Source organism: Eumetopias jubatus, unplaced genomic scaffold (assembly GCF_037043125.1).
Source record: "Eumetopias jubatus isolate StellerSeaLion01/CBP00866 unplaced genomic scaffold, mEumJub1_p1.0 scaffold_6, whole genome shotgun sequence".
Classification (NCBI taxonomy): domain Eukaryota; kingdom Metazoa; phylum Chordata; class Mammalia; order Carnivora; family Otariidae; genus Eumetopias; species Eumetopias jubatus.
Window position 1 is genome coordinate 11322385 of NW_028274812.1, and position 21630 is coordinate 11344014.

The window sequence follows — 21630 nt, forward strand, 5'->3', positions numbered from 1 at the left end:
TTTCTCTTATTACACAAAAAGTCTAGGAGTAGCAATATTAATAGTATGTCACCAATTTTGATTACTAAAAACAGTTACCCAAATTACCAAAAATAGTTAAATAAAGTTTTTATTAAGAAGACTGAGAACCCAGACATTGTATTCTTCCTGATGAAAGAATGTAACAGCACCTATATTTTTTCAAAGGAATCCAACCTGACTTTGCTCAAGTCTCTGAAATTTCTGCCAATTTATAAGAAATATGCTATCTTCACTCTTCTCCCATTTTCAAAATGACTGCCATATCTATAATGCCAGATCATTTAGCTATTACATATTATAATTTCTCCGTTTTAATTCTCTTTTATTCTTAGTTCTCCAGTTAATTATATATTTAATGCTCATCATAATTTTTTGTTGTTTTTGTTGGTGCCTCTCTCATTATTTTGTCTGTCTCTGAATTCATTAGAAATGATGGATTCCTTAGGATGGGCTCATGGAAGCAAGGCTCTCTGAGTTTTGCATGTTAACAAGAGTTTGAGCACTTTTAACTAGAAGGTCAGGTGTACTGGGTATAAAATTTTGGGCTCATATTTATTTTCTTTCCCCAAGTATCTGAAATATGTTCCTTATTTTCTTTTGACACAAGAGTTGCTATTTTAATAGCCTGATGAAAACCCAGTTTCATTCTCTTATAAATCACAAGTTCTTTTTATCCTATGCCCAAATGATTTTTTTTCCTTTTTTCTTTAAAGTCCAGTAATTTCCTTAGACTATGTCTTGGTGTTGATCATTCTGGGTCGATTTTCTCAGGGATACAAAGAGCACTTTCGATATGTGGTCTCACACCTTTTTTTCTTTTAATTTGAGGAATTTTTGAATTATAATTTTTATGATTTGGTCTCCCTTGCTTTGGTTTTCTTTTTCAGGGACTTCTATATCCACATGTTAGATTTTCTTTGCCTATCTCCAATATTTGTCATTTTCTCTTGGTATTTTTAAAATCTTTCTTCAAATTTATTTTTTTATTTAAAGAAATTCCTTCCTTTTTACTCTCTGAAGGCACTCTTTATTATCTTTATTTGTTCTTGTGTTCCTTATAATTTAGTCTTCTAAAATGATTTTCTTTTATGTATAATTCTTTCTTGAGTTTTATCCGTACAGTTCCGAGTTTTTCTAATTCTGACTTATTCTTTTGTGTCTCATATCATTTTCTTAAAGTCTTTAGTTTGTTTTGAAAGAGTATGCTGCAGGGTTTTTTTGAGTATGTCTTTCTGGCATGTTTTTGTTGTTTATAGTGTTATTCTGATACATATTTTATTTTTTGTAGTCACTTTGTATGGGAACTGACTTATATATTTTTTTCTATTCCTCAATTTTATGTGAATTTAGTTTTCCTGAAATTTTAGGTGGGGGATGAGTTCATCCTAACTTTGTGGAGCTCCCTCTTATGTTGTTTTTGTAGAATGTTAAAAAGACAGTGACAGCTTGCTTCCTGAGATTTCATGACTCTCTTCCCCTCTTCCATGTCCCACTTTTATCTGTACCTTGTCTTTCTTTTGCCTCTCTCATCCCTATCCTGCTAAGTTTTAGTTACATTCCTGACAGTGTCTCCTCATGGGGCCCTTTCCTGGAAGGGAGACTTGGCTAGTCAGTTTGAAGGGTTCAGATGGGCCAACTTTCTAGTCACAGATTCAGCTGCTCTTCTCGTATTCGCCCACCACACTTTCCAGGAAATACCTGTTGGGTATTTTTGCGTCTCCTGCTCCCAGCCTTGCTCTAGGCCTTCCCTTAGACGCTGCCTCATGGTTGCCAGTTACACGCAGGTACTGGCTCAGTAGGTACTTTAGCACTATCCACTTGTATTTTGGCTCTTGTAAAGAAGTCTTGTCACCTAGTTTTGTCACAGACTTGGTCCATGTGTTTTAGTTTTGCCATCTACATGCTCTGTTTCTGTCAAAATTCTGGAAGATCCAAAACTGTGCTGTTGACGTCACAGCCATCCTCCCAGAATTCCTGTACTAACCGGTTTTATAGAACTTTACATCTGTGTTCCGTGTGATGTTATACAAATCAGGCTGAGTTCACCCAGTTTTACCCCTGAGGCTGGAGGGCACCCGAGGACAGGAACCATGCTCTTCTTCTTTCCACTAAAGCTTGTCACTGGACTGAATTGTGCTCTGAGTGATAGCGACGGACCTGCCTCCCAGTGACCGTTTGTGTGGTAAATAACAGCTGATTAACACTTCCTTATTCAAATTCAAGAGGAGACCAGCCTTTGTCCTTTCATCTTTCTCATATTCTCCAGAACTAGCAGCAACATCTGCAGCCAGATCCCTAGAATACGCCTTAACGTGTCCACTCTTCTCTCTATTCTAACCCCAGAAGACTGTGTGTGAGCCAAGATTTAGAGTTAACATTGTTCCCCCTACCCCCTGTTGTTCTTTTTTTGCCTATAAAACATTTGTTGGTCTCTGTGTAAAATGTGCTGTTATAAAAAGCACAAGGGCATACGTGTCTGAAATAACCTTAAGTGAAAAGAAGTAAATTAATTAGCATATAGTAGATTCTTATTGTTAAGTGGGAATGTAGCCCTTCCTGTGGGGATTGCTGTTAAACAAGATGATTGATAAATTGTTATATTCGCACAGTGTCGCTCAGTGATATAATCATGCCTTTTGTAAATATTTAGTCAAGAGAGCAATCCAGCTGTTCCCAGTCAGGTTTCATCCACTGTCAGCCAATGCTCTGTGCCTCTGATTTATCTCTCGTGCTGTTTAAGCATTGAGGAAGCTCACATTTTTATGAGCCTCTAAATACCCATAATAGTAAATAGTGAAAATGATGGCTACAATAGCAGTAGCCCAAGTAATTATAAAGAAGGATATCTGTGATGGCCAGAAATAAGAATAAGGACGAGGCTATTTTTTTTTTCTTTCTTTGTGTAGAAATAAATGTCACTACCCCTACCTTTAGAGCACTGTTAATACCGAGAATCCCATCACCTCTCCTTAACAGGGTCATAAAAGACTCATGGATGAGACTAGGAAGTTCTGGTGAACTGAATTTCTAATCTTTGACCATTTGTTGACTGAGGAATAAAGAAATGTTCTAGCATGTGCTTTTCCATTCTCTTTTTTTGAGTTGTTCAGTATGAAAAGCGCTTGTTTTAGGTATTTAGAGTTACGGCGCTGGAGGCGGCAGAATTATTTTCCTGAGCCCTCGAGGCTGCCCTGTGGAGGTGGGAGCAGAGAGGAAAGCTCTGTGATGGAGCAGGGGGAGATGTAGTCTGCAGACACTTGTCCTCCACCAGAGGGGAGTGGGCTGGTGGACTGGAGGCATGGTGGAAGAGCCCCTCGGAGGCAGGCCCCGCACAGGCCTGGGAGTGTGCAGATTGAAGTCCCCACCCCAGGTGGACAGGGGAGTAATAGAAGACAGGAGGGTCAGGCAGTAGCTGGAGTGGTATGAGTTAGCAGACTTCTTAGTGCAAGAGCCAACAGGTGCAACAAAAGCAGAGGTACAGAATACACCTGTTGCTCATGTCATTTCCTGTTCTATTGAATAATTTGTCCAATGTCCTATCATTTGGAATCTGGACCTAAAGAACTTCAGAGGCACTGATATTGAGAGTTGTTTGCATTTTGCCACCACTGTTTTCTGGGTTACCCTAGCCAATCTCTTTACTATAAAGGTAGAATTAAGGTAATCAGGGTAAGTAAGTAACAATTGAACCCAATTGTTTATAGCAAAAAAAATATACACTAAAAATATACAAGTTAAGGTTTTTTTTTTTTTTTAAATTTAGAAAAGGTCTTTATTGAAGCCTGAGCTTCAGTTAGAGCTTATGTGGTTGGTTAATCATTATTTAGAGGTTTGTGTTTTTTCCATTTATGTAATGAGCCACTGAACTTATCAAGTATCTATTTTTTTTTTTTTTTTCACAGAGAGAAAGAGGCTAACTGCTTCAGAGGGGGGAAAAGGTGAGGCCAGAAAGGAAGATTCCGCTAAACTGATTCATGGAGAGGCGACAAGAACAGCAGTGATAATTGTAATTCAGATGGATGATATTAAATGAGTCAGTGTTGCCAGTATGTGACCACTTCAGAAGGAAACAGTGTGAAGCGTGAGCCAAAAGTGGAGAAGTTCACCATCGAATGAAAGCCTGGTACAGAGAGCTTCCCCAAAGATCCTGGCCAACAGCTAGGCCATATTTTATGGGTGTAGTTGGCATAGTGGGAAGAGTGGGGAAACTCGGCCAGGCCCATTATGTGTCTTACAAAAACCACACAATGAATTAAGGATCTTTCTTGAAGGTAATATGGTATTCTAAAGTCCTATCTTTAGAGAACCTTTCTAGATTTTAATAAGCACTTCCTTGCCTAATGACCACCTTAGTTCCACAAGCAAAAGGAACTGCCGTGAAAGACCCATTATTTACATTATTCCAATTGATATTTCCTCATAAATTACACTTTTGTTTTCCAGACCCATTACATTTCCTGTGTGGCTAATTATATTAGGCAGTTCCTTTAATTTACACACTGTTTCCTGCAATTTACACTCATTTCTCAGAAAATGCTTGGTAAGCATTCCCCTTCTTTGCTCTTAAAGAGCAGGCCAAGGTTATTGCAAGCGTCCTACAAGTATTTAATACCTTCTGTAAAGACTGATCATTTTCTTCTAACATTTTCCGAAGATGATCCTATAGCAGCTACTTTCATATGAGGTGCTAATAATAGGGACTGAGACTATGGGTAAAAATGCAAACTGAAAGGGACAAATTGGGGGGGGGGCTGACAAAATAGCATGGATAAGGGGTGATTTAGCACAGGGCATGGGCAGAGCGGTCCACAAACTCAGATTATTTGTAAGTGAACGGCATCGTCTAGAAGAGATTTAAACTTCACACGCTGTATCATGTTTTTTTTTTTTTTTTCCCTCTGATCTTCTGTCTTGATGGCTTTGTCTATTCAATCCATACCCGAATTGATTTAGTAACCCGGGTATGAGTGACGGTGCACTCTAAATTCAAAGATGCTTCTACAGAGCTGTGTTTCTCAAACTGCAGCAGTGGAACCCATTCTAATAAGAGTTCCCAGTAGAAGCACGAAAGAGATGAAAGTGGGTTGTTTGCTTGAAGCAGGGGTTCCTCCCCCTGCCCCCGCCCTCTATTTCTGGCTCTGGTTATTGAATTTATTGATTCACTAGTAGGCATGTATTCTACATAAATCATGACCGAGGTGTTAGGGACAAGACTGGCTTTGTGGTGGGGGAGCCTCTCTGTCACACAGGACCCTGTGTGTGGTTTATGGCTCTGCTGTTATGCTGTCGCAATTCTTAATATTTGAACAAGCAACCCTGCATTTTCATTTTGGAGTGGGCCCCACAAATGATTTATCCAGTCCTGATATAGCAGATACTAGAGGGGAAAAATAATAAACCAAACAGGGATCCTGACCTAAGGAATTTACACTATACATCTGTTGTAGTTACTTAAAATCTAAGCCCTGTGGCTTTTTCTCCTGGCATCTCCTCAAGAAAATTGCAAGGAGTATCGCGGTGGTCCCGAGGCTGACGGTCATTGGGTTAACGCTGCTTAGCGATGGCCAGTCTGGAGGGAAAATCCCCTCCCTCTCGCATGGAAAAGGCCAGTGGCTCCCATGTGGCGCTGAGGTTCCAAGAGCAGATTCTGGACAGAATTTAGTGGCCTCAAATGGAGGGAATCCTTCTATATTTAGCTGTTGTTGGTGAATCAGACTGAATTTAGGCCTGGGGAGTTCATTCACTTTTTCCCTATCTGTGTTTTGGAAGCTGTTTTGATTTAACCGGGAAGCGTATACGAAAGCCACTGTTTCCGGTGTTTACCGGAGGGCCTGCCTGGGCTGGGAATGGAGGAGAGCAGTGTGGCAGGGTCAAGAAACATTTGTGCCACATTCAGAGGACTGTTCCACTGGAAAGCCCCCTTTGCTGCACAGCTCAAAGCAACCAAAGTAAGCAGACACAACTGTCTTGGCCCTCCCAAGGTTCTCACCCTGTGGCCTCTGGAAGTCCATGATTTGGACTGGTGCCTGGCATGAGGGACTTTCCTTTGTTGTGAATAGGACATCAAGAAAGAGAATGGAAAAACAAGTAGAATCTGACATAAGTAGCACGAAAGGAAAAAAAAAAAGGAATTGTTTTCGTTGTTGGTACACTGAGAACATTAAAGAATACAAGGTTTTGCTTATCTGTGGTTATCAGTGGCCCTCTTCACCTCATCTAGGGAGGGTGGGGGCGAGACAGCATGTACTTCCATTGCTTTTTTTTTTTTTTTTTTTTTTTCAGGCCGACAAGCTCTTTGTGGGATTGCATGAGCTTGAACAATCTCCCCGGTGAGTCCTGAAAGGCAGCTGGATGGCTCTGGGGGTGGGGTTAGTGCCTTTCACTGTGTCACCTAGGACTCTTTGGGGGCAAATGACAGAAACTGAACTCAAAGTAGCATAAACAAAAAGGGGATTTATTTAAAAGCTCCGGGCTGACTTTTGGGACCCAAGGAGAAGAACGTGGCTTATCTGAGGAAGACCGGGACCAGACTCTTGAGCTTTCAGGATCGGCTTAGTCTGTTGCCTCTGTACCTCCCTGCCCTTTCATTTAGGTCTTCTCTCCCTTCGCCTCTAGGGGACGTCTCCACAGCCCACATGACCTCGAACATGGCAGCCCACAGTTTCTAAGCTCCCGTATCTTGAGTCCAGTCACCAAAGAGAAATTAGCCATTCTGCTTCAGTTTTGGCTCTAATTCCTGTACAAAAAAATGTGATTGGCTCCGCTTGGGGCAGCTGACCACTTGGACTAAGGTTGGAGCTGAGTCTGGGTGGGGGATCACGTTGACCATCTGAAAACATTGGAGATGGAGTGTGAGGGAGAGCGATAGTTTCCAGAAGAAGGTGGAGCTACACTCAGGAGTTTTCTCCATGTGCACAAACTGTAATTCAGCAATTCATAGGTAAACATTTCTTTTTCTGATTAGGTGACAAGACTTAATAGATAGCAGGATGCTATTATATTGACAGATCTGGACTTTATTAAGGACTTTGACAAAGTTTCTTGTAATATTTGTGTAGATAAGATGAAGCTGTGAGGTGATGAACTAGTTTCAGGGACAAGGGACATCATAAGAGGGCAAAGGGAATAATGGGGTAAAATCAGCTGGTTTCAGGGGAGTCTACAGTGAGCAAATTGGTTCATTGGGATGGGGAACTGGGAGCATCCAAGCTCAGAGGGAAGTCAATTTCAGAGATGCGAGGGAGGGACATCAGGCTTTGGTTGGAAGCTGGAATACCAAACAGGGGCCTTAAAGGGGAAGCCAGCCCAAGAAGCAGTCCATCTCTCTTGTTCTTAAAGTAGCTATTGCCTGCAGCTGACCCTAGAGTAGTGTCTGACCAGAAGCATGTGGACTGAATGCTAGTGGAGGAAATCCATTCCTACCTGAATGACCAGAGGAGGTAGATTAATGAGCTAATACTAACCAGTGGGAACTCACACATGGCCTGCTATAGGGCTGTACTCTAGGCTCTGTTCATTGAAGTGATTTATTAATACTTTGAATAAAGGCACGGAAAGTCTGACCCACACATCTATGCAGGATAACTAGTGTGCTAGAAGATAGACTCAGGAGTCATAAAAGCTTGATAGGTTGATGTAATGGGTGTGAATAAAGACAGAACTTAATATTTCTAAATGGGACGCCCTTCACTGAGGTACTTAACAGCACAGGGACAGAATGGGGATTTGGTGGCCGCAAGATCTGGCAGTTTCTAAGAAAAGACCTTAGATTTTGAGTAGGTCGCTTGGAATCCATAGTGTGAATCAAGATTCCTCTCAAAGCAAGTCTAATAGTATCCAGAAAATGAGAGGAAGTAGTCTTACTGTCCCAGGATATCAGATATTTGGAATTTTCTTGGGTTCTAAGCATGATATTTTAATCTGTAATCCAGACAAATAGGAACCGTCCAGGGCAGGAAAGGGAACTATCTGGAAACCATGTAATAGGAACAATCGCAGTCTTCCCTACTTGCAAGGTCCAATTCAGTGAGACCAGACTGAAGAGTTGTCAATGGCAGAGCGAAGAAAAAATCAGAGAACATTATGTGGAGGTTGATCTTTGTATTTTAATAGTTGAGAGACTGAACGACAATTTAAAAAAAATTAAGAGTTCTTATGAGGGGATGGGACCCCTCATGCAGAGACTTGCTTGCCTCTCAGAGATGCTGCCAAGGGGATTCCTATTTTGAGGTGGGAATGTGAGCCATGGAGTCTCTCATCTTTCTTCTGACTAAGGATCCAGGAGACCACGTTCCCTCTTGAGCTCTGCCGATAACCAGGCGAATGATTTTGGGTAAGTCACTTACACTTTACAAGCCTCTGTAAAATGGGGTTGGTAACCCCGCCCTCTGTTTCTCAAAGGATCATTACAAAGTTCAGATGAGAAAGAAACCAGGTGAAAGGAGATTGAAAAGTGGAAAGCACTCGACTCTTGTAAGATTTTATTTTGACAATTGCCTCTGTGGATTTTTCAGACAGCTGCCAGCCTCCAGAAACCCTGCTTCCTGCAACCTCGCTCTTTTGACGTTTCATCCTCCGGAAAGTTTTGTTCAGTAGTTTATACTCAGGGCTTTGAAGCCATCTATCAAAACTCCTCTGCCAGGAACTGCATTAAGATGTTGGCAGCAGGTGGCTGATTCTCCCCAAATGTGCTGCCTGTTCCGACGGAGGAACGTGGGAGAAGGGTGGAGAGCGGGTTTTCTCCTCTTTCTGCCAAACCACATAAATTATGATGCCATCTAAAATCTAAAGAGGTGGCTTCTTCCTCAGGAACTTTCCACAAGGGTAGTGTGTGCTAACTTCATCACACTAATCATTCCTTTCTGTTCTTTAATAAAGAAATGAGTTACCAACTTTGAGTAATCACCCCTATAACTCTGGTGTCCTGTGGGCCTAATATTCCCGCACTCACCCCTTCTAGAGGGTTCCGTAGGAACAGGACAGAGTGATCTGTACGCAGCGAAGGAGGAAGGCAGTTCGTAATTCCATAAAACACTTTGAGGCTTTCAGAAGGTGCTATATACATCAATAAATAATAATAATTTTCACTCTCTCTTCTTTGTAATACTCCCTTAGAAGGTTGAAAATAAAATTTCTTTCGCTATTGATTTTGTCCTTCTACATTTGGCAAACATTGATTTTTCCCTTTCCTAATGGAGCAGAAGCCAACAGAGCTGTATTTCATTTACTTCGCTCTCTGAACTCAGCATCACAGGTGATGTGAGCAGGACCACAAGCAGCAACCAGGGACACCAGAGGTACTTGTTTAACTGGAGGCCACCGGGTCTTATAAGACTCTGCCTTGCGTATCGTGCGTCGTAGGTTCCTGGTAAGTGCTTGACTTCAGTGTAAGTCGGAATATTCAGATTGCTTGTGGAAGGAAAAGAGCTTTGAAACATGGAATGGCATCTGTGGGAATGTTGTTAGCATCTGGAGAGAGGAATGCGGGGCTAGGAAGGGGTAAGGTGGATGGGAGATGAGAACATGTGTGTCTTAGTCTGCTGGGGCTCCCGGAACAAAATACCAGGGGCTGGGGGGCTCACACAATGGACATTCAGGTCTCACAGGTCTGGAGGCCGCAAGCCCAGGATCAGGGCGCCAGCATGCCCAGGTTCCTGCTTAGGGGCTCTTCCTGGCTTGCTGTATGCTCACGTGGCGGAGATCAATAGAGAACAAGCTCTCTGGTGTCTCTTTTTCCAAGGGCACTAATCCCACCATGAGGACCACACCCGCACGGTCTCACCTAACCCCAGTCACCTCCGAATGCCATCACACTGGGGAGGAGGGACTTCAGCACAGGAACTTGGGAAGACACATTTCAGTCTGTAGCAATATCCCTCCGATGCTGTCTGTGTTGTGCCAGTCATTTGTAGAGTTATGTGCATGAGCATCACCTAATTTCATCTCCACACCAGTATCACTCTCACTGCCATGTAGAGAGCAGGTGCACTTGGAACTTGGTGTTGCTTTACCGATCTGTTAGCTGGAGCTGCAGGAACCGGGTTCAAAGGTCCTGCTGTGTCTCAACGAGCTCCGTCCCAGCATGACCTGGGAGCCAGCTGCAGATAAGAGAAATGCCCTGGGTGCACATGTTTATTTTCATCGAACTGTGCTGAGCTAAGTAGGTTAAGTAGAGAATGCCAACTTAGCAGGCACAGTCAAGAGTGTTACGTAGAAATGGAGCTCTCATTCTTCTGAGGGGAAGGGGGAGGGCTTTAGGTTCAGGCTCCAGCAACTTCTTAGGGACGGATAGGTCCAGGGCAAGGAGCAAGGGGGCAGAGGAAGGAGAAGAACATCAAAGTCATGCTTTCAAGTGAGATCATTGCTGAGGGTCCATGTGGTGGTGGTGGTGATGATAGTGATGATGGTCACTGCTGCCTCGGGGCCACGTGCCACGTGCAGGAGGATCTGAGCCCTGTGGCCACAGCTCAGGAGAATGTGGATGCTGGGAGTCATAGCCATGAGTGCACCCTGGGAGCTCTGCCCACATTTTCTTAACTGAGAAGATGAGTGCTGGGCTGACAAAATCTTACTGTTAAACATGGACCATAGTCCTGTGTGGAACATTGGAAGAGAAAGTACATGATATATTAGGACGTTATATGATATTGTTTTAGTCTCACACACCGTTCAATTGGCTTTTCTCTAGCACGAAGGGGTGGGCTTAGCACATTTATTAGGAAGGAAAGAAAAATACGTCCTAGCATGCATGGAAACAGTGGGCCCCGAATTCCCTAAAACTGACCTTTTTATTTCCAACAAAATCAAAGGGAGTCTAAAGCTCAGTGCTGAGTGATGTGACATCCTTGTATTTACTACTTTGTTAAAGAGTTCTCTTCGCAGGACTCCTTTAAACAAAGGTGCAAGAATCAACATCTTTCAAAGGTGTGCTCTTTACACGTTCACCTCTTACTTTATACCCACTACTTCCGAAAAAGATTTGAGGCAGCTGCTTGCTACAGGGATTGAAACTTTATGGTTTTGATTACATGCACAAGGGGTGAGAGTCAAGGCAATTATCTTGATAATGAAGGTTAAAAAGGCTTTCTCCTGAAAACCCAGATAATTGAAACTAATGTCTATTTTGGCTTGTGTCAGCCGGATAATAGCTTCAATGCTATGCTTTGCTTTGCACATGTGGACTCTCCTAGCAGAAATTTACGCAGTTTACATGTTGGAGCATCAGTAAATCTGACTGCAGCGTTAATAACAGCCGAGCCAGGCAGCTGGTTTGCCAACTAAGGGAAGATGAAGCAACTCGGATCAACAGTAGTCTCATTCTTGTTCTTTTAAGCAATATTAACCCACACACTCAATGAAAATCTGAATGCATTTATGCAGAATTCCTGGAGCTCATGGATTTTTCGCAGTGTTTAACTTATGTATCTACTTTTTTTTTGGAGGCGATCTGGGGAAAAATTAACAAGCGAAAATTGCACGGCTCTATAAACGTGAAGAAGTGGGCATGGGGGGATGGAGAGTCCTCATTTGCTAAATATACAGCTCCTTCGTCTGAGACATAAATAAGAACACTCCCTAAGTAGGTCATATTGGAGCTTGGGTGGGCCTTTCAGAAGACTTGAAAGCTGCACCGTGAATATACACTTGAAAGCCAGAATCCATTTTTTTTGTGTGTGCACATTTTGTTCCTGAGAAGTTTTCCATCTGTTCTCATGTCATGGCTGTGCCACCGTGGCATGTCCTCAGACTCTGATTTCTGGCAAGTTACGCAGTTGACTTGCTCTCGCAGCAGGTAGAGGGGATGACGGGGAGACACTTACAGCTAGCGCGGGGAAGGCATGGGAGGTGAGGATGTTCGCGTGGCTGCCAGGGTTCCTCTCTGGGCTGCAGGATGTTGGAAGAGAGGAGAGAGGGGTCACAAATGCCTCTTGGTGGGGGGGGGGGTGGTGGTGGTGGCTTGCCCCAAGGCAAACACAGCCTGACAAAGGGTAATTAAGTTTGCTTCACACCCTCCTCTGTCCTGGCGCTGTTCTGAATTCCGGATTCTGACAGATTTAAATGCTTTTTCATCAGCAGCACTGCTACATGATCTGCCTGTCACTTTCTCAAGTGCGATCTCTCTGACTCCTTTTTCGAGGAGCTCCACAAGGGGAGGGAACTTTCTTACTAACATGTCACTCAATCCACCCACCCAGACACCCACGGTGCGTGGAGACTGGCAAAAAAGGAAAAAAAAAACATCTGGGTTTTATACAAACTTGCTTCAAGAAAATGCTTCGAGCCTTCCTCCCATACGTGTGATTTATGGAATGTGACACGACTTTGCAGTATTGTTATCAAAAAGCCCGAGATTTCAGGTAGGGCAGGGCATGAAGGAACTCTGTGATATTCCCAAGCTGTAGTCTCACTAATAAGAGAGGCTGCACATCTTCTTCTCCTGGATTGGCCAGGAGAAGTGCGATTTTCTGATGGTGCCATTGGGAACCACATATGGGAATCGCTTTGGTCTGCCCTTTGGAATGAAACCCTGTTGGTGGTGGGACAGTTTTCTTTGCTGGCCACTCACTGGTTCCATGCACTGCCCATCAGCCTCCAGTGCCCAGCCCATCTATTGGTTGTGCAGCCACGAGATCTCAAGGGGGCATCCAACCTCTCTCATTGGAATGCACAGAACTCCGGGACCAGATCCTGTTCGCTCTCTCAAGCCAGGAGATCACAACGATAAACAGCAGGGAAACAGAGAGCTTCTGCCAGGGGAGCCATAGCTTAAGGAGCCCCTGGAAGCCAGGCATCACCAGTGGTTGGCAGCGGAACACAAGGGGGACACCTGAGCCAGAGGATGCAGGTTCTCATCCCGGTCCCACAGACTCTGTGATTACATGTTCTGTGGTCCAAGCTCTCTGGCTCTATTTCTTCATCTGTAAAAGGAGAAGGTTGAATTGATGATAACACATGCCTCAGAGTGCTGGACTGCTTTTATTCCATGGGTAGAGTTGGGGATAATTGGTATTTGTAGAGTTAGAAGTGCCTTATGAGAATCTGTCTGGCTTAAGGGTTATTAACTTGGGGTTTACGAATCGATAACAGGTTCAAAGATAGTTCAGGGAGGTTAGATGAAGCCCTTAAAAGTGTACATCACACTTGAGGTATTTGTGCCTTTCTCTGGGAAGAGTGTCCATAGCATGCACTGGATATTTCAAAGGAGCCTAAAATCCGGATGGTCGAGGTCCACCTTGAGCAAGATCTTCTGGTCCAAATTCCCTGTTTTGCAGTGAGCAAAGAGGGTGGGAAGGTGAGTGGCGTGCATAAGCACTTGGTGTCAGAGCCAAGAGTTGACACTGCTTTCTGGTTTATGCTCCCTCTGCCCCAGTGTGGTTGCTCTGGGGGGTGATGGTGGTGGTGGTGAATAGGATCTTTTAGAGTGACCAGGGCTCATCAACGTCTGGCTGGCATGTCTGAAAAGAGGTCCAGGAGATCCCTTATAGCCCACTGCCACTCAACACGCTCAGGACCCTGAGTGGCCATCTCCTACAGCTGGTGTGTTCTCCAGCCAGGCCTAGACTTGGCTGTCCTAGCCACCAGCTCAGCACCACCTGTTCCATTGACATGGCTTCCCTTTCGAGGGCAGCAATCCAAACTCTCACCTAATATTTACAGTTTAAATTTTTTCCCTTCACTACCTGCTTGAGTTCATTTCAGCTCTCTCTTATTTTCCCTGTAAAATAGAGCAGAAGGAAAGAGGCAGACCAGGAGAAGAGGTAAGGCAAGAGAGAAGTATGAGTGAAAGTGTTGCATCTTGCCTCATTTGCTAAGTAGAAGGAAATTTAATCTAACGGGAGGGAGGAAACAGAAAGATAACTAAAATCTGAACTTAAAACAGCACAGTGCATTCCTTTCTAAAGAGTATGGCCAATTGAAATAGTTCATTTACTAGAGGATGAGATATGGATATCATTATTGGATTCTTCCAGGAGAGGAAGATGATTTAACGGCATTCTGCTCATCACCTGGATTACAAGACCTGGTAAAGGATTTCTTAACTCCACTGAGACATGCTATTTTTATGAGAAGCATAGATAGTCCAGGATCTGTGTTGCGATTCTTCTTCTTTGGTCCTGATGTTCTCTCCCTCTCTCTCTCAGTATACTATTTACGGATGGAGATTCAGTATGCAGGGAAATGGCAATGCCTTTCTTTCAGTTTTACATGTGGCCACTCTAAGGTCACTATTACACAGCTATCATTGTCTGAGTAGTTCTAGCTATAAACTCTGTTTCCCCTTGAAGTGAAATATAATCCTTGGACTGAAATTAAGAGGTGGTATCACAGGGTAGGAAGGAGTCTAGATACAGATTTGGAAAATCTGGATATTACCGCTGGCTCTGCTACTACTTTGGATTTCTGTGCGTCTCGTTCCTCCTTTGTTGGAACTGCCTCCCTCCATGGTCTCTGCCGAAGGGTGGGCCTGGGTGACCCCTGCATCCTGGTCACAGTTGATTGTATCACACTTGAACTCTAGCCCCAAGATGAGCCAGTGAAATCCACAACTTGCAGAATTTGAAGAAGGTGGTTAGAAGGGGTTGGGCTTCGAAGATGGAAGGTCATATAAAGGTGGGATCAGATTTGGGTACCATGGCAACTCGTGCCACGTGCAAGGTGAAGTCACAAGGGACAGGGATGAAGAAGGTGGCAGGTAGGCAGAGGGAGCAGATGTGCAGGATGACGCAGAAACAAGAGGGAGTGACCTTCCATTTCCTGCAAAAGCCCCGACTAGATTCTGTGAGACTCCCCTGGACTCTTATAATAAATCTTCCCTTACTTAATTAAGTTAGCTTGAGTGGGTCTCTCTTTATGGCAGCCCAAGATTCCCTTACTAAGACATTGTGTGACCTAGTCAAGCCACTTTTCTTCTCTGGTCTCAGTTTCACCTTGTATAAAATGAGGTGCTTGAATTAGATAGCCTCTAAATTCCCTTTAGATTTCAGGAATCTGTACTTTTAATTACCTAAGTTGGCTGTATATGAGGCTTAAAAGCCATGGGTGCTTGAAAACTCTGCACTTCTTTTTGTCCTGTGTAGGCCAGGTATGGTGACGTACTTTGTCCAAAGGACCTTCCAGTGCCAATCAAGGTTATGTCTGAAAAGAAAGACGCTGGCTAGGGGGAGAGGCGCTCCTGCCAAACTGATTTATGATGGACAGGATTAAAGGCTTCCTTGGGTCTGTCCTATTTTGATTCGCCAATAGACTCAGGCACTGCGAGAAAGATTTTGGCAGCTCCTGAACATTCTCACTCTACATGAGCTGTGTAAGTAAGCACAGCCTTGTTGATTGTACATCAATGTGATGGACTAACTATGGAACAGTAATTAAGCCAAAGAGAACATTCAGAAGTACTTATTGCTATTTGCTGTCTGTTCAATCCCCAGACTGCTACAATAAATAGAACCATAAGTTTAATTAATACCTGCAGGTCTGATTACCCGTTTAGGATAGGCTGTAGTGGACCAGAGGTTGCAAAGACATCCTGCTGTGAGGGATGTTGAAAATGTCTGTCCTTGCCTGTAGCCGAAGTTTGCATGCTACGCCCTGCTGAGTCCTTCGGGCTCCCACGGAGACGGCCCCCCAGCCAGAATGAGGAGATGAAGATTGGGCGGTCCAGGGTGGCAGCCCTGGCTGGTTGACCTTCACTACACACATACTTTCTTTGCTCTGAAGACCTTGAGACTTTTGGTGTTCTCTCCTGGTCTCCTAATGTGGCTCCACATCTCTATGGGCTGCACGTGAGGCTGCTGTTCCCCTCCCCAGTGCATCCCAAATCTAGGTGCCACAGGATGAAGCAGGTAGAGGGGTCTGCCAAGTAGCTGAGACGGCCACTGCCCCTGCAGCGCAGAAGGGATAGCCATGGGGTAACACTCTCGTCCACCATGACCGGATCTGGCCCAGAGCCCGTGCTCACCAGGGCTTAGCTCTCTTGGTTGTGATTCTGAGTAAGATCTTCCTTGGAGCACTCACTCTAGTGTTCATGCATCTCCTTTAGAAGATGTGAATAATGGCATACGTAACGTACAGTGTTGCCACGGGATGATGCAACTTAAGGGGTTAGCTCAATGTTTGGCATGGGGAAGTGTTCACTGAACATTAGCCACTGCAACCGGATCCGTATTTGTCAGGCACCATGCTCAGTGCTTCTCTTTGATAATTTCTTCATGCAAGCTTTACAACAGCAACTATTAGGATTATCCCCACTTAACAGAGGACCAAACTGAGCTCCGGAGGGTTTATGTAACTTGCTGAAGATCACAAAGCTGGGGTTCCAGTGCAGGTTTATCTGACCCTGAAGTCTATGCCCTTAACAATCATGCCTGACAACTGGGAAGACTGGGAGTGTGTGAGGGTGATGCCCTTTGGGAGCTGAAGTGAGGGCCACGGAGCCTGGAAATGCTTCCTCTGTTAGCAGGTAGAGGTCTGTTTGGACTAAGGGAGGAGCATTCCTGGCTAGGCAGGCAGGCAGGTGACTTCCAGAGCCAGCCTGCCTGCCTGCCTCCCTCCTTCCCTCCTCTCTTTCCTTCTTCTTCTCCTCCCTTCCCCTCCCCCCCTCCCCTTCCCTTCTCTGTCTTTCATTCCTCCAGGTGTCCTGAGCTATAATCAACAAATAAAATTGTGGGATATTTAAAGTTTACAACATGTTGACCTGATATACATATACATATACATTTGAAAGGATTCTCCCATTGATTTAATTAACAAACCCAAAAGACTCCAAATAGCCAAAGCAATTTTGAGAAGCTGGAGGCATCATACTTCTTCATTTTGAACTGTATTACAAAGCTCTAGTAATCAATACAGTGTGGTGTTGGCATAAAAACAGATGCATAGATCAATGTAAAAGAACAAAGAGCCCACAAATAAACCCACACATACATGGTCAACTGATTTTCAACACAGGATCCAAGAATATACGATGGAGAAACAGTAGTTGCTTTGGTAAATGATCTTGGGAAAATTGGACAGCCACATGCAAAAGAATGAAACCTATCTTATGTACAAAAATCAACGCCAAATGGATTGAAGACTTGAGTAGCCTTTCTGATAGTAGACCAAGGGGCTTGAGAACTTTCCTAGGTGTGGTGAGGTTTTTCCAACAAGAAAATTCAAGGAAAAATAGTGTAGTGAGGGTAATGAACAAGGAAATAAGAACTGAAAAGAAAAAAATGTGTTTCTAACAAAAAGAAAGGTAGGAAATAAAGGAAAGACCCACCCTGCCACCCCCCCAAAGAGAAATGGAATTAAAAGTAAATGGGACTGTTTCTTAAATTCCACATATGAGTGAAATCATATGGTATTTGTCTTTCTCTGATTGACTTATTTCACTTAGCACAAAACCCTCTAGTTCTATCCACATGATTGCAAATGGCAAGATTTCATTCTTCTTGATGGCCGAGTAATATTCCATTATAGATATGTACCACATCTCATTTATCCATTCCTCTGTCGATGGACATCTGGACTCTTTCTGTATTTTGGCTATTGTGGTCATTGCTGCTATAAACATTGAGGCACCTGTGCCCCTTTGAATCACTATGTTTCTGTCCTTTGGATAAGTACCTAGTAGTGCAATTGCTGCGCTTGTAGGGTAGCTCTATTTTTAACTTTTTGAGGAACCTCCGTATTGTTTTCCAGAGTGGCTGCACCAACTTGCATTCCCACCAACAGTGTAAGAGGGTTCCCCTTTCTCTACATCCTTGCCAACATCTGTTGTTTCCCGAGTTGTTCATTTTAGCCATTCTGACCAGTGTGAGGTGATAACTCATTGTGGTTTTGATTTGTATTTCCCTGATTCTGAGTGATGTTGAGCATTTTTTCATGTCTGTTGGTCATTTGTATGTCTTCTTCGGAGAAATGTCTGTTCATGTCTTCTACCCATTTCTTGCCTAGTTTTTTTTTTTGGGGGGGGTGTTAACTTTGGTAAGTTCTTTATAGATTTTGGATACTAGCCCTTTATCTGTTATGTCATTTGCAAATATCTTCTCCCATTCTGTAGGTTGCCTTTTAGTTTTGTTGACTGTTTCCTTTGCTGAGCAGAAGCTTTCTATCCTGATGTAATCCCAATAGTTAATTTTTGCTTTTGTTTCCCTTGCCTTTGGAGTCGTGTCTGGCAAGAAGTTACTGTGGCCAAAATAAAACAGATGAACATAGGAGAAGGGAAGAAAAAAGAAAATAAGACGAAAACAGAGAGGGAGGAAAACCATAAGAGACTCTTCACTCTAGGAAACAGACTGAGGGTTGCTGGAGGGGAGGCAGGTGGGGGGAGGGGATAATTGGGTGACAGGAATTAAGGAGGGCACTTGATGTAATGAACACTGGGTGTTACATGCAACTGATGAATCACTAAATTCTACGCCTGAAACTAACAATACAGTATATGTTAACTAAATTGAATTTAAATAAAAAATTAGAAAAGATGTGGTTTATATGTACAATGGAATATAAAACAGCCATAAAAAGAATGAAATCTTGCCATTACAATGACATAGATGGAGTTAGAGGGTATAATGCTAAGTGAAATATGTCAGAGAAAGATGAATACCATATGATTTTACTCACATGTGGGAATTAAGAAACAAGACAAACAAGCAATGTGAAAGATGGAGAGAGAGAGAGAGAGAGAGAGATTGAGAGAGAGAGAGAACAAGAAAAAGACCCTTAATTATGGAGAACAAACTGACGGTTACCAGGGGAGAGGTGTGTGGGGTGATGGGTTAAATAGGGGATGGGGACGAAGGAGGGCACTTGTCATGATGAGCACCAGGTGACGCATGGAAGTGTTGAATCACTATATCGTATACCTGAAACTAATATAACACTGTGTTAGCTAGTTGGAATTAAAATAAAAACTAAAAAAAAAAAAAAAAAGTAAATGGGGCTGTAGTGAGCAACGAATGATGAGAAATTTAGGAGAGGGAAACAAGAGGATAAAATTTTAGGGCAGTGAATCCATCTAACAATCACAGACTTTGTGCAGACATCATCAACATCGATACTTAATAAGTTAGCCCCCTGCCGGGCAGGCCTGATTCTCATTCAGGGACCATGCCATGCTTAATAAAGCCAGAGAACGGACAGCAAGCCACATCCTGCATCTGGGTGAGAAGTGCTTGACATTCTGTAAGAAATGCTTCCTTCTGAGTCAACAGCAATGGCTATGTTATCGAGAGGAAGTCTCTGGACCAAGCAGCATTCGGGCTTAGGTCTTGTGAGTGCTTGGTTAGTGAGGAAAAATTACTCAGAAACAATAACGTGGGGAGTTTTCCATGAATTATATAGCAACAAGAGTGAATAAGTATGTTGTAATATTTGTAACCAGACTGAACATTGTGAAACACTTTCACATAATGAGAAAGTATCTAGATACCTCCTCAGAGATGTAAATAGATATAAACAGGATTCTATGTTTTTGTGAGATTGGCTTGAAAAACATTCCTGCTATACTTGCATAAACTAAGCTCGCTAAATTGAGACAAGCCATTTGGTGGTGACTCAAAGCCATTTCTGAATCCAAAACCCAACTTCAGATACAAAATTTATAATGGGTCTTAGGCCCGTCAACTTTTTATTGGCTTTCATAAGAAGCTTGCAGGCATTCTTACATCATCTTGTCCAGTTTTTCCAGAATTAAGTTGAGATCCTATTGATTTATTAAGGGACAGGTCAACCTTGTTAATAAAATATACTAGTTGGAGAACATACTGCTCATTGCTTTGAAATAGCCAGCACCTGGCTCAGACAGTTACAGCGATGGGGGCGGAGGTCAGGGCCAGTATGGCTACCCAGTCTTTTTTCTTTTTCTTTCTTAAGAAATCAGATCAACATATGGTTGATACAGTTAAGCATCACATAATCAATTGAAAAATTAAGGCAAAAGAACAAAATACCTTGTTGATTGTGCTGTAGTAATATAGTCTCATTATGTAGATGTGGTCTGAGTCTGCACAAATAATGTAGTGAAAAGTGAGGAGGAAAATTGAGGCAATTTCCTGAATTATTCAAGGAAAAAAATCCCTTTGCCTCAATTATCCATATCGTACTTTTCTTTGAAAGTGAGGAGAGTCAGAGAAAAACGGAGGGAGAAAAGAAAGCAAGCTTGATTGCGTTAATTCTCCACTTCATTTTGTAGATTAAGGCACATCTAGAGACGTTATTACTCAACCCTGTATACCGCAGTTTACTTCTTGACAAAATATTTCTTTGCCATTGTGTTTATGCAGATTTTACCCACCCTCCATTTTTCTCTAGTTAAATGGTAAGAACTTGAATTGACACTATTCTTTTTTCCCCATAAATAGGGTGTCTATTAAAAAGACTAATTTCCCAGTAATCCAACTTATTCCAAACATTACACCCACAGGGCAGCAAGTTATAGAACAGAATTCTGCCTGAAGACGTAAGTCATAATTACCATCAAAAGATTTACCCCACCTCCATTTCCTTGGTGATGGGAAATATCAGTATTTGGACCTAGAGTAGAAATTTTTGTGCAAAAAATACAAGTGTTCTCAAAGTTTATCTGCTAGGGGCCACCATCTGTGGTGTACATGGGCCAACTGGGAGGTGTGTGTGTGTGTGTGTGTGTGTGTGTGTGTGTGTGTATACACACTTTATATATACATACATATATATATACTTTATATATACATACTTATATATATATATATACTTTATATATAATCTGCCAGTCACATGACAGACATTATGTAGTTGTATATTTATTAGGACAAGTTTCTGTTAGTAACTCATCCCAACAAAATTAGTATTTGTGACAATTTTGCATGAGATAGAAGTAAAGTGTCTTGAACGTGTGCTGTTTCGAACTCACATAAAGTCACTGTGTGGGCGAATGGCGGCTCTGGTTGCCAATTATCTTAAGATTTAGATAATGTGGAGAGGATCTAGAGGAAAGCAGTGGAAATAATTAGTTTGGGATATAAACCTTAGGAGGATGCTACAGGAATAGGGTTCCAGAACCAGGAAAAGAGAACGTTAAACAGAAAATCAGTATCAGTCTTCCAGAATATGAAGTCATGATGTGTAGACATTGGCCAATGACTCTTCTTGGTGTCCACCAAAGGGAGTGTGAAATGGCATGGGCTTAAATCAGATGGATTTAAAGTATATCTAACTTTAAGTTAAATATACTCGCTTGGTCAGCGTTTGCTATGAAAAAGTTCCCGTATGGCAGTAATTTCATAACTGGGTAGGTCCTTCTTAGAGAAGGGATTTTTATGGTTAGCATCTATGACCTAGTAGTGACTTGCAGGCTGTAGAAACTTGGGGAACAGTTCAATGCCCAAACAGTGTTGTTGTGTCTGTGTGAGCAGAGGCTTTTCAGCTGACTCTCTTTAGCTCATAAAATGTGCTTCTCCAAGGGTGTGGTGAATCTGGGGCTCTCACTAACCACGCCCGTTTCTGCATCCCACCTCAGGCTGTCTGAATCCAAATCTTTGGTGGATGGGGCCCTGGATGCTACATTTTCTCATATGTAATTGTCCTGGAACTACTAAGCTAAATGATAAGCTATTTGGTGACAGGAATCAGATAGTATTCATTTTTAAA

At 42.8% G+C, this 21630-nt stretch overlaps 1 long non-coding RNA gene across 4 annotated transcripts in view; it reads left to right on the plus strand.

The window, feature by feature from the left end:
- LOC114209332 (uncharacterized) overlaps positions 1-21630 on the plus strand; it is a 194369-nt gene that overhangs the window by 158341 nt on the left and 14398 nt on the right. Inside the window, exons 2-5 of one of the 4 annotated variants that reach the window (XR_003609331.2) lie at positions 3924-4144; positions 5791-5969; positions 6304-6350; positions 8221-8353. This is a non-coding gene — a long non-coding RNA (uncharacterized LOC114209332). The other 3 variants (XR_003609332.2, XR_015768430.1, XR_003609333.2) reach the window with 3 other exon arrangements.